The sequence below is a fragment of the Poromitra crassiceps genome (genome assembly GCF_964638095.1).
Source record: "Poromitra crassiceps genome assembly, chromosome: 10".
Lineage (NCBI taxonomy): Eukaryota > Metazoa > Chordata > Actinopteri > Beryciformes > Melamphaidae > Poromitra > Poromitra crassiceps.
Window position 1 is genome coordinate 54,995,984 of NC_139631.1, and position 14,615 is coordinate 55,010,598.

Here is a 14,615-nt window from a genome sequence, read left to right on the forward strand (position 1 = left end):
TATAAGCAGATGATCATTATAACCGTTTTTTTTCTTTTTCTTTATTTCTCATGCAGATTACCATCTAATTGACATTATGTATTACATCAATACAGTACATATATACATATATAATGTATATACATTTATATATACATTTACACATACATATAAAGTAAAGGAATGTTATTGACTTAAAATATCCATACAGTAAGCTAGGCCTCCAGCTGTTTCAAACACAGTGGTCTCACGTAGACAGAGACGCCACCATCTCTCCACAGACGGACAGAGATGCTGCGATCTCTCCATATACAGACAGACATGCACCGAGTATCACTGCTGTATCTCGTTGGCTCATTTTTGGCAGTTTGTAAGTAAAAAATAAATAAAATTACTGTAGTAAAAAAAAATGCCATTGTTTTCAGGTGGGACAAAGCCCAAAATGATGACTGTAAGCGGAGTATTGATCACTAAGTGAATTATTTAAACAGCATGTGTATAGGAATGATTCGGGACCAAGCTTTTTGATCAATATAAGCGCCAAGCGGTTGATCATTATAACCGTGGATCACTATAAGTGGATTTGGGGGCACTTAAAAATAATAATAATTAGAGCATAAAGTTGCTAAAGTGTAGTGTGAACAACCGCACTCTTTGTGTGTGTGTTCTTCATCTTCTTCTGGCAACCAGCACGCAGGTGCTGAGTGTGTTTTATTTAGAGATGGAATTGGAAATTAAATGAATTGAATGAAAATAAAATGATCAAAATCTTGGGGGTAATTTTGGCCCTTTGATCATGGTTTTTAGGGGCATTCTGAGATTTATTTTGGCATAGGCCCCTGGCTAATTTCCTACACTGCCAACAAGTCCAGCATCCGCACTTGGAGTAACTCTAGAGGAGAGCGCAAGCTCTTCTCCTTTGAGATTGTAGACGAGAGTGGGGAGATCAGGATCACAGCCTTCAACAAGGTGGACAAGGTTTTCCCTTTAGTGGAGCAAGGCAAGTTCTACTACATCAGTAAGGCCACGCTGAAGCTGGCCAACAAGGGGGGAGTACACGATGCTGAAGAACAATTACGAGATGACGCTTCATGCTAATAGCTCCATTGTGCCCTGCGGTGACAGCCAGGGCATTCCCACCATGAAGTGCAACTTTGGAGAACACAGACAAGGATGCCATCATCAATGTGATTGGAGTAGGGATGGGTATCAGCAACAGATCAATGGGTAAACCAAAGAGGATCCTGGAGCACTCGAATCACTGGAAAAATTATTTTAATAAAGGTGTAAGGACGCTCGTGGAAGACGCCATGAGTGTTGAAACGTTAGTCCTTGCACCTTTATTAAAATAATTTTTCCAGTGATTCGAGTGCTCCAGGATCCTCTTTGGTTTACCCATTGATCTGTTCCTGTTATTCCTGTCCTGCCCTGTGAGCACCGACCTCTCTGTGGAGGTGGCTGGAGCGCAAGAGACTCCCTCTATAGGGATGGGTATCGTTTAGATTTTATCAATACCGATAACGGTACTGCTTATCAATACTGATACTTATCAGATTAACTTTATTGATCCCACTGCACATCGGTGATTTGATCACCCTGTCGGGCCGTTATTTTCCAATAATGACCAGCTCTAAATAAGTAAATAAATAAATAAATTATTGTAAGTATTTTTAGCAGCTCGTTATCAGACTCTGATGTCATGATAGTTTGTTGAATGCTAATACAATTCACTGGTGTCATTAAGGCTATATTGATAGGCTAGTTGAATGCCCTTTGCTTTTATTGCTTTATTATTGTCTTCCATGTGGGAAGTGGGGCCATGTCGTCACAGTTTTCCCAAGAATTGCATATTGCCAGTTTACATGGCGACGCTAAGGGTTGTTTTAAAAAGATTCCACTCTGGAACCCGTTTTCAGGGGGGTTGTGTTTTCATAACACCTCTTGGCATGTAAACGGAAGGCCAAAATGCAAAAAAAAGTGTGCTGTTTTATCCATAAATAGTTCTCATCTTAACAGGGCCTCAAGAGAAGGAAAAAGAAAACCTTTGTCAACTTGTAACCTTTGAAGAGCACATTTTTCAGCTCGGCTTTGTTAGGTTTCATCCCTTGTTTGTTAGGTGTCATTCCTGCGTGCACACAGAGAAGCAAACGCCTGGGAAATGTCAACAATTACTCCACTCTCAGTCCAGGCTGGAGAGGTCACCAGTAAATGGTATATGTAGTTCAAACAGTTACCAGCACACAGCAAGCTTCAAAATGTCCTGAACTTTACTTAAGGACTGCTAGAATGGTTAAGGGAAATGGTCTAGCCACTAAAAGGTTAGCTGGAACCCACACTGGTTTTGTGTGACTGAGAAAAGTTGACGTTGAGCGTCTAGCATATGGGATAAAGGATACGGCTTGAATCTCAAAAGAGCTTATCTTTGAGACATTCACCCTTTGCTGCACTTCACACTCACTCGGTATAGTAGTATGGTGTAGTATGGTGTAGTAGTATGGTGTAGTATGGTGTAGTATGGTATGGTAGTATGGTGTAGTAGTATGGTGTAGTATGGTATGGTAGTATGGTGTAGTATGGTGTAGTAGTATGGCGTAGTATGGTGCAGTAGTATGGTTCAGTATGGTATGGTAGTATGGTGTAGTATGGTGTAGTAGTATGGTGCAGTATTGTGTAGTAGTATGGCGTAGTATGGTATGGTAGTATGGTGTAGTATGGTGTAGTATGGCGTAGTAGTATGGTGTAGTATGGTGTAGTAGTATGGTGTAGTATGGTGTAGTATGGTGTAGTATGGTGTAGTAGTATGGTGTAGTATGGTATGGTAGCATGGTGTAGTAGTATGGTGTAGTATGGTGTAGTATGGTGTAGTAGTATGGTGTAGTATGGTATGGTAGTATTGTGTAGTAGTATGGTGTAGTATGGTGTAGTATGGTATGGTAGTATGGTGTAGTATGGTATGGTAGTATGGTGTAGTATGGTATGGTAGTATGGTGTAGTATGGTATGGTAGTATGGTGTAGTATGGTATGGTAGTATGGTGTAGTATGGTGTAGTAGTATGGCGTAGTAGTATGGTGTAGTATGGTATGGTAGTATGGTGTAGTAGTATGGTGTAGTATGGTGTAGTAGTATGGTGTAGTATGGTATGGTAGTATGGTGTAGTATGGTGTAGTAGTATGGTGTAGTATGGTATGGTAGTATGGTGTAGTATGGTATGGTAGTATGGTAGTATGGTGTAGTATGGTATGGTAGTATGGTGTAGTATGGTATGGTAGTATGGTGTAGTATGGTATGGTAGTATGGTGTAGTATGGTATGGTAGTATGGTGTAGTATGGTGTAGTAGTATGGCGTAGTAGTATGGTGTAGTATGGTATGGAAGTATGGTGTAGTAGTATGGTGTAGTATGGTGTAGTATGGTATGGTAGTATGGTGTAGTATGGTATGGTGGTATGGTGTAGTATGGTATGGTAGTATGGTGTAGTATGGTGTAGTAGTATGGCGTAGTAGTATGGTGTAGTATGGTATGGTAGTATGGTGTAGTATGGTGTAGTATGGTGTAGTAGTATGGCGTAGTAGTATGGTGTAGTATGGTATGGTAGTATGGTGTAGTATGGTATGGTAGTATGGTGTAGTAGTATGGTGTAGTATGGTATGGTAGTATGGTGTAGTATGGTGTAGTATGGTGTAGTAGTATGGCGTATTAGTATGGTGTAGTATGGTATGGTAGTATGGTGTAGTATGGTGTAGTATGGTGTAGTAGTATGGTGTAGTATGGTGTAGTATGGTGTAGTAGTATGGTGTAGTATGGTATGGTAGTATGGTGTAGTAGTATGGTGTAGTATGGTGTAGTATGGTATGGTAGTATGGTGTAGTATGGTGTAGTAGTATGGCGTAGTAGTATGGTGTAGTATGGTATGGTAGTATGGTGTAGTAGTATGGTGTAGTATGGTGTAGTATGGTATGGTAGTATGGAATGACAGCTGAACAAACATTTATTAGCCTGACTAGGTTGCCATTACAGATGATCTGTAATTAGCCTGTTTGCGTAAGGTCACACATACTCTTATTTGCATCTTAAATGTATTTACTTTTCAACCGTTGAACCGACAGCGTTCCAACTTTAAAATCTTAAGCCTATTGAATTGAATTGAATTGGGGGCACGGTGGCACAGTGGTAGTGCTGTCGACTCACAGCTAGAAGGCCCTGGGTTCGATTCCACCCTGGGACGCTGTGGGCGCTGAGGGTGTGTCTGCCTCCCCACCCCCATGTCCTCAGTGCCTACTGTCCAGGTGGGCTATCTCGTCAAAAGGGCCTTTCTGTGTGGAGTTTGTATGTTCTCCCCGTGCTCCCCTGGGGGGTTCCTCCATACAACAAGGTATTTCCCTTGTCTGCTCTCTGAAAACCTGGTGCATGGCGGATGTTATCCGACGGCCTCTTATAACCCCAGCTTACTGTGGGTGTACCAGGGAAGAAAGACAGGTTAGCCTTTTAAGTACCTTAGAGGCTAACAACTTAATTTTGTGGTTTAAAAGTGAAATATGATGGTAACGAGAACATTCAAGGTGATCTTTTCCACTTTTTATTAATAGAGAAATGAGAGCTGTTTTTTAATCTCTATAAAAAGTATTAGATATTTCATGTGAAAAGACGTTATTTTTTGTTTTTGTCATACCTGACAGTTTTCACATGAAATATCTAATACTGTAAAACTAAGTCAGACGTCATGAACCTTTTTGGATTATCTATAAAAAGTACATCATGTATGTTAGTCTCGCTTGCCAGGTTCTCCATTTCGCGGTGTACCCAGGAGAGAGTCTGGCTGGTGTTACTCTCACTCTGGGCTAGCGGGGGAAAAAGGCTCATCCCCCGAAAGTACCAAGTGTCCTGCTTTATTGCACAATCCAAATCTTCGTCAAAACTTGCCATTTTCAGCGTGTAGCAATGAGCTACCGTTGTGGTGGTTTGGGTTAGGGTTTCACAGCAGCAGAGGCATTTGAGATTGACAGATCAGACGCTTATTAGCATAAGTGTCTGCTTATGCTAATTAAATCATGAGAGAGTAGTAGAAAGTTTAACGAGCTTTAATGATACAACAAATTAATTTTGGCGTATGACTCCATGATATGATGACGCTCTCCTGAGATGATGAGAGGGCGTCGTCAGTGAAGAATAGGATAGGAAATCCCCCATAGGGACTTATTCAATTAGGAGTCATGACGATGGTGGTGGTCAGGGGAGGGGCCGGGGGTTGGGCAAAAATTGCTTCAGCGGTGATGATCAGCAACTGAGAATGACACATGGCACATACACAGCACATAGCAAACAGAGTAAAACATAGACCCTGATATACTATGCTGATTAGGTGATTGGGATCAGCTGGAGAGGAATACCTTGGGCTGATTGGTTATTGCCACATGTGTGGTAAACTGTGAATGGGTGAGGAGACCGCATCAGAGAAGGGGGGCGAGCCCAACAATGAATGGGTTATACAACCTCAAAGAAAGGGGGCGTGCACTGTGATATGACGTGAACTGGGCGTTAGCTGCTAAGTAGTCTTCATTATTGAAAATAGTCCAAGACATTATTAAACTTCAACAGGCACAAACATCCAATTTAGGGACAGATGCCTGCATTCAGTATCAGATAGACCTACACCTGCCAATGCCATAGGGACACATCTGCAGTGTCATGAATCCTATATTGTTTTTAGGTGTTTCTTGTGCGTTACTTTGTATACTATAAAGTGTTTGTGAATCTAATGCTACTTTATTGGACATAAACTATTTTTGAAAATATACATAAATTAACATGGATGGGTGAGAGACTAAGGTGTTACATAACTTTTTAAAATATTTTAGATATATTTTTTATTAATGAGCCTCATGATTAATTTCATCCCCCAAAGTGGTGCTAGTTAAAATGTTGAGGATGTGAGCAATAGGGTTTTCATTTCCCAGGAGGCTCCACTTACAAGAGAAGTGCTGCTCAAGCAAAAAACAAACAAACAAACAGCGAGCTAGTAACCAAAGCAGCATCTTGTGCTGGAGCCCATCACATGACGTTCATGGCCTGTCAGATGTGAGGTAGGTGGTGCAGGGAAGGCTGGGCTAATAAAGTTGGCTTGACTAAAAGTTATGAAATTCAACTTCACTCGGATAAGAACAGTTTCCATTTAAACTGGCCTGAACTGTCATGAATGGTCTTAATACCTAGTGTGTGAATAAAAAAGCATGTGGCAGAGAAATAATAATCATAAATAATAATAATAATAATAAAATAGCATGTGGCAGAGAAATAATAAGGGGAAAGGGAGATCACTTGATTAAGAAACAAAGATGTTTGGCAATGGGATCTCAGAAGTAAATCATTCCAGAAGGGATGATATCACATCTCTCACAATTTTGTTTCAGATAACATTCTGTAATAAAGTAATAATAATAATGATAAAATATAAAAGCCATTAAGTGTAATGTAGGGCTTTGTTTGGTCACCTAGGGAAAAGACAGAGTGATTCAGTAGAATTCAGCGTTTGACTGGCCAGCTAGTAACAAATCACAGCCTTCTCCAAAAGTGGCTGTAACAATCTGCAATTTCAGGAGGACACTGGACATTGGTTGGCTTAAATAAGAAATCAAATCAAGATGCTTGTCAAATCCAGTGTCCTCGTACAGTGACAACTATAATAATGGAAAGTATTTTTTGTGTGACTCATCTATCAGGTAATTGTTAGGAAAAGCTTTGGCCTGCATGGCCAACAATGTATCACTAGGCCTACTCCATCTTTAAGGGATGAATAAAACTGTCACTTCGTAGCAACTAGGTTGGTGTTGGTACAGTCAAGCACCCAAAAGACTCCAGACTTTCTCGGGTGAAACTGTATACCTTATAAAATGTTGTCATCCCTGTCTACAACACTTATAACTTTGTTTCATTTGGCAAAGCTCCAGTCTCTTTGTCAGAGAAATCTCAAATGCTTGGGGTGTACTGTCTTGGTTTGGGCTGCACTGTCTTGGTTGGGCATTTCATGGGTTTATATTGGCCTGTAAACGAGGTTGTCCAGACCTGACTGGTGCCAAATCGCTGTGTCACTGTGATCAGCCTCCATATATCATTGCAAATTTACCCCTCACACCCCTGTTGCGAGTGGAATGCAAGCATCCAATGAAGGAGAGCAAGCAATGTTGAACAGGGGAGTTAGGTTTCATGTTTTGAAAATATCTAACACTTAACAAGAGAGTGTGTGGAGCCTAGCTGCCCCCTAACCATGCTGTCTGTTTGGACTTGTAGTCCAAGCAGACAGCCCCCTGTGGTGTCCTTCCTCTCCTCTCCTCCCATCTCCATCAGTGTGCTGCAATTCATTTGGCTAGCATTCCTCTGGCCTTTTAAAAAGAGGCCGTGGCAGCACATACACAGGCATGTGAAAACACACTCTCAGGGACAGGTTAATAGTGAAAACACACTCTCAGGGACAGGTTAATAGTGAAAACACTCTCTCAGGGACAGGTTAATAGTGAAAACACACTCTCAGGGACAGGTTAATAGTGAAAACACTCTCAGGGACAGGTTAATAGTGAAAACACTCTCAGGGACAGGTTAATAGTGAAAACACACTCTCAGGGACAGGTTAATAGTGAAAACACACTCTCAGGGACAGATTAATAGTGAAAACACACTCTCAGGGACAGGTTAATAGTGAAAACACACTCCCAGGGACAGGTTAATAGTGAAAACACACTCTCAGGGACAGGTTAATAGTGAAAACACACTCTCAGGGACAGGTTAATAGTGAAAACACACTCTCAGGGACAGGTTAATAGTGAAAACACTCTCTCAGGGACAGGTTAATAGTGAAAACACTCTCAGGGACAGGTTAATAGTGAAAGCACTCTCAGGGACAGGTTAATAGTGAAAACACACTCTCAGGGACAGGTTAATAGTGAAAACACTCTCAGGGACAGGTTAATAGTGAAAACACTCTCTCAGGGACAGGTTAATAGTGAAAACACACTCTCAGGGACAGGTTAATAGTGAAAACACTCTCAGGGACAGGTTAATAGTGAAAACACACTCTCAGGGACAGGTTAATAGTGAAAACACACTCCCAGGGACAGATTAATAGTGAAAACACACTCTCAGGGACAGGTTGATAGTGAAAACACACTCTCAGGGACAGGTAATAGTGAAAACACACTCTCAGGGACAGGTTAATAGTGAAAACACTCTCTCAGGGACAGGTTAATAGTGAAAACACACTCTCAGGGACAGGTTAATAGTGAAAACACTCTCTCAGGGACAGGTTAATAGGGACAGGTTAATAGCGAAAACACACTCTCAGGGACAGGTTAATAGGACCCAGAGTTAGGGTTAGGGTTAATAGGAATAGAGGTGGGGGTGTTGTGAAGATGAGGGGCGGTGGATGGGTGGGTGTATAAACATGTCCTCTGGGTGCTACGGATGCATACAACAGGCTCTTTTTTATCACATTTTCTTCCCAATTGTACGGAGAGCCATAGACTAGCACGTGCTTCCTCCAATACACGTGCAGTCACTGGCCGTTTCTTTTCACATGACAGCGAGGGGTTTCACGGGTAGGACGTAGCGCATGGGATGATCATGCTATTTCCCCAGTTCCCCTCCCCCCGAACAGATGCCCCGACTGACCAGAGGAGGCACAAGTGCAGCGACCAGGAGTCGTACTCTACCAGCTTCCCACCCACAGACATGGCCAATTGTGTCTGTAGGAACGTCTGACCAAGCCGGAAGTACCGCTGCTGGGAATTGAACCCGGGTCTCCGTGGTGGTAGGAGAGTGCTTCCCTGCCCAGACGCTCTTAATGCTCTGTGACACAACACACTCTGGAACTTCCACAATATCATGTGTCATTCTACAGATGAACACAGCTTGGCATACTTAGGAGAGTTAATTACCAATATTAGGCAACATGTTCATGGTCTTTTACTAGATATGTGGTCTTTTACTAGACAGACAGATGGAAAAAAGGAAGGAGCTAAAATTGTCACTCTGTAGAAATTCACCAAAACTCACTGAGGAAAAGACCAAATTAAAAAAGAGGGGTCAGCGTCATAAACTTAATGAGTAATAACATGGTCCCACATTGTTTCTCCAAATTGCAGTCATTCCACGAAGTTTCCTTTCACCCCTGCACTGTGGACATGGAGTTTGCTCCCAGGGCAATACAAAAAAAAAACATTATTAGGGGTTCATTTGAGTCCAAACTATTCCTTTTATTGACCATTTTAGAGGATATGGAAATGGGAACTGTAACAACATTGTAAATGGGGCTTGTGGTGGTACATAATAGAGAGACCTTCAAACAATGTCTGAAAGTGCATTAGCATTATTACAATAATACAAAATATATAGCAAATAAATAACTAGCAAGAAAGATGCAACTGGGATGATAGTTTAAATTATAGGTCATTAACTATGCGGTAATGACTGGAAATAAGTGATATCCAACTAAAATAACTAGCTATAGACGGTTTTCACGGAATGGTCAGTCCTGCACTTGAATGTTTTTTTTTCTTTTATGTCCATAGCAAACACTGCAACAGGAAGTGAGCGGGGGTTCAATTTAGAATGTTTTTGTTGTCAAGTTAAAACCGTCTATAGTATAGACCATACATGGGCAACATACGGCCCGCGGGCCGTATGCGGCCCGCGGGCGCCCCCTGTGTGGCCCGCGATGGAATTGCAATTTTTTTTTTTTTTTTTTTTTTTTTTTAATTTTTTTTACAGTGCACTTGAACACAACATGCAATATACCCGCTGAATAAGTGTCCAAATGTTCATGTCATTCTGGGCAATACTCTTCTGTTATAGCATTTCAGTCTGAAATATGGAATATCTTTCAATAATATTTATGACTAAAAGGCTAAAAGTAATCTCATGTGTAAGAAATGACTGTTCTACATTGAAGTAGAAATTTAAATAATTATCTTGTTGGTTTTGGATTTATTTAGCTTCAAGAGTGCATTTTTTGACCCTCAACACAGGCTTTGAGAATCCCGGGCCACTTACTGATACTTATGCTTAAATTAACCCACTCATATTCTGGTTTATTTCAAGAAAAACATTTCGGCTAGTGGAAATTCTAATTGGCTGGTAACTTTAAAATCTAGCAGCCATATTGGCAGGTGGTGAAAAAAGTTAATTTCAAGCCCTGCAGGGAGAGCAGGTGGTGACATAGGAGTGAGTGAGGAAAAGGATCAAATATTGGTGGTTAAGACTGAATAATGACATCACAATTGTTAATTTAAAATGAGTTATTCCTCTAAACCTGGCTTCAAATGCCCCAAATGCTTCGTGCTGGCGCCGTTCGGCCCTCACCAAAATCTGGTAGCGAGGACATTTTTTTGTGGCCCTCTCTATCATCAAAGTTGCCCATCCATGGGTTATGGCATGACAATATTTGTTCGGCCCCCGGCAACAATCTGGGTTTCTCATGTGGCCCCCCATGAAAAATAGTTGCCCACCCCTGGTATAGACGGTTTTCACCAGCTGCAACCCCACAGCACTTCCTTTTTCTCAGCTTCTTCTTCTGTGTTTTATGGCGGTTGGCATCCTTAAATGTTGCATTACCACCACCTGAATTGTGTCAGCTTCACAGTGCGAACTATTGACAGTGTCCACTTTCTCAGCTGTTCAGGGGAAAACACTGACATAGCCTACTTCTATTTCTATTTTTGCTATGTAAACGTTTAAATGTAAAGATAGGCCTATGCGTGCAATAACGTGCTGATAGTCAGCTTACTCTGTAACATGTAGCTTTTATTAGCCTCTCAGGCTAGCTCCGGGACGCAATCTTTTTTTTCCCATGATGGCGAAGGCATGACCCGCCCCTCTCTGCATCTAATTGGCTGACTGCACTCGGCTGCTCTCGCCTGCTTCCCAGGCGAGCCAGAAGTCATCTCAAACGAGCCATTATAGCCTATACTTTCATTCAATGTCACAATGCTGCGGGGGGAAGTAGGCTACTTCATAGCTTAACTATGAAAATAGTGTCCGCTGTTTAGCTCCCTTTCTGCTGCAGCATTCTGGTCATTATAGAGTAAGATGATCCCATCCACTACCAGGGCCGCCCAGAGAGATGGCAGTGCCCCTGGAAGGGTCCAGCCACTATGACCCCCCCCCCCCCCCCCCCTTCCCCCCCGCACGCACTTTACTCATATCAACGCTGCAGCTTTCGGAGCTGACTGAAAAAAGTTTGTTAACAGATTATTATTTGGGTCAAATCGTGCATTCCTTTATAACTGGGGACTGGTAATCTTACGACTTCAAAGGTCATGAGCTGGGCGGTGACGTCATCAGAGCTGGTATTTCCCATTCCAAACTCGTAGGAGCCTCAGCAGCCCCAACCTAAAAAATCCAAGATGGCTGCGCCGCGCAACAACAGTAGTTATAATCGTAGTAATATTGTTTAGCACTTCTGTTTTGTTTGTGTCTCATTAAATCAGCTGTACACACAGCACTGCCTAACATCTATCTGTGTGGACATGCGGCTGCAGTGTTTGTATGCGCAAAATGCTGCAAAATGCCTTGTTATCAACTGTTATTGCTAACAATGGCTAGCCTGGCTAGCGACTGGATCTGACCAATGAACAGTGAACTTCCCAGCTCAAGTTTTCTGCAAATGGAACGCTAACAAAACGGATGTGATGTCATTTAGCCTCCACATCCCAGTTATTTTGCGATAAAGGAACGCACGATAAAGCCCTTGCCTGCTCCCTCCCTCCCCTCTTCTCCCCTCCCCTCCCCTCTCCCCATCCTCTCCTCTCCCCTCCTCTTCTCCCCTCTCCTCTCCTCTCCTCTCCCCTCCCCCTCTCCCCCTCTCCTCTGGTTCCCCCCGCCCGCCCCCTCTCCCCTCCCCTCCCCTCCCCTCCCCTCCTCTCCTCTCCTCTGGTCCTCTCCCCCTCTCCCCTCGCCTTTTATACACGGTGCAAACAGCGCAGGACAACGTGATTGGCTGGCTCAGATTTGAACAGATCTGCGCCAGCCAATCGCGTTATCCTGTGATGACGTAATGTCCTGTGCCCCATGACCGGATGGACCATATATGGACTTCCTCCCCCCGACTGCGCTATCATAGCTGCTGACTGTTATTGCACTATCCGTCAGATCCCTTTGCAATAACAACCCCGTGCAATCCATAAAGGTACATGGACGTTACTCTGCAGAAACTACAGTAACAAAATCACGAATTGCTCTGTTTTTGGAGCTCTGCATGTCTGTGTTTGTCTAGTTAACGAATGTTAGCTAACGGCTAACATTCGCTAGCTAGCCAACCAACCAGCAGCTAACATTAGCTAGCTAGCTAGCTTACCGGAAGCGATATTTTTTTCGGATGATGGCGAAGGCATAACCCACCCTGGCCCTCTCTGCCTGATTAGTGGCAGCGTTATAAACCATAGATATGACTTTAAAAACAAACACACTGGCGTCTTTCATGCAGGCTAGCAAGCGTAACTACTGTCTGTCTGTCTGACCCACTGAGTCTGACGGTCTGACCACAGACTGTAACAGAGATGTAATGCAGGATAGCCAAGCGAATGTGTTTGGATGGAAGTTTGACGCTAGGCCAATCAGAGGCAGAGAGGGGCAGGTTATGCCTTCGCATAGCCTTCGCCATCATCCGAAAAAAAAGAAATCGTCTCCGGGACAACAACGCTTCCTACCTAGTCTCTTAGAACAGACGAGTTGGCTTCCGCAATTTTCAAATGCTTCCGCCATACCGTCTGTACTTCGTGGGGGAGAATCATGCACCAACCGGAATGGGAAGCAGAAAGGCGGGTCTTCCGCTCATTAGTCCAATCAGAATCCAATATGCCGGCAGAAAGGCGGGTCTTCCGCTCATTAGTCCAATCAGAATCCAATATGCCGCATTCGCGTGTCGTGATTGGTCGGATTCCGTAGAACTTCCTTCCAGTCTGAAGGTTTTTTTTCCCAACTTCCTTGTGCATGTTCTGGGGGTGTAACGTACAGACTGTATATAGCTGCATTCGCCGGATGTAGATGATACAGTCTGTTTTAAGAGACTACTTCCTACCCAGCGTGTGCACGTCTTTCCGACAGGGGTGGTTGTTATGGCAACTATCAACAACAACAACAACTACTACTAACTACTACAAGACATAAAGACCGAAATAGGCTACCTTGTTAATGTGTCTGTCGGAGACACGGCCTAACGTTAACATTTAATATGAGCCGAATATCAGCCTGCGCTCAGCTATGTATACAGGAAGTAAACCGGATATTCAGGTGGGTTGTGACGGTTATTATTGTTGTCAAGTTAAAACTGTCTATACAAGTCAAAATAGGGTTTTTACCAGATTAGTTGTTTTCAAGTTTAATAACTTAATAACAAATGCACATATACGTGTATATGGTAACACCTTATACATTTCCTCCCGATGGCCTGTGTAAAATGATATTGCTGAGTATTTTCCAACAGTAGAGTAACATCTTTCCATGTTGGCTTGGTAAATGTAATGTTACTGCTGCTTCCATGATTTAGCAGAGTAGTTTCAGAATAAGAAAAAGTAACATCTTTGTGATTTCCACAGTTTTACCTCATTTCGATATAGTTACTTTGTCATTCCATAGCATAATGTATACTACAGTGCATACTAGGCTATAGCCTTCGCCATCCTGCAAGAAATAAGGATGCTCTGTTGCTCTGTCTGCAAAACAAAAACGACACTCCTCTGTCTCAGCAATACCCCAAATCTTTAACATTTTTCTAGTTGATAAAAAAAGTATACATGATTTTTAACTTAAAAGATCTTGGAAAGGCGGGAGGGGAAAAGAGAGAGAGGAGGGAGGAGGCGGGGAAAGAGAGAGGTGAAAAATGACCACCTGTATTTCCTTTCTCCCTCCAAATTGCTCATGAACAACAATCTCTTTGCCTCCCGGGATTCAAACCACAAACCTTTAGCATGGAAGGCATTGTCTTTTACCACTGGAGTATAGAGCCCAGCTGAAAACACAAAACGTGTGGCAAGTAGAAAAAGATGTGGTTAAGATTAGTGTTAGGGTTTTCTTATTTAACCACAACCATACCCTAACCAAATTGTTGTACTTGCCTAACCTGAATGTTTGAAAATAAGAAAAACACTTGTTAAAAATGTGCATGGTTTGACCCAGAATCGAACCCGTCGTCAGATTGGAAGACAAGCACCTTATCCATTTAGCCAGTGGTTCTCAAACTTTCTTGGCTTCAGTACCCCCTTTCTCTGATTTTTGAATCCAAGTACCCCCTTTACATGACTACATTTTGCATAGAAAACTGCAAGAGAAAACCGTATCAGATGATGCAATGATTGATAACCCACCTTTTGATTGATAAGCAGCACTCTTCGCCAAAAGTTGAAAAACCCTAGTAGCCAGCGAGACCGCTGAACGCCAGGTGCAGTGCTGGGAAGAGGAGCGCTCCTTCACGTCTTCACCATGAATTGCATAAAGGTGCTGGCAGCCCCTTAACCCATTGATGCCTGATGCAGCATTTGTGTGTGTATCCCTTTAAGACCGCGAACCGCGGTCTTAAAGGGATACACACACAAATGAGGGATATACACGCAAATGCTGCATCAGGTATCAATGGGTTAATGGATCGGCTAGCA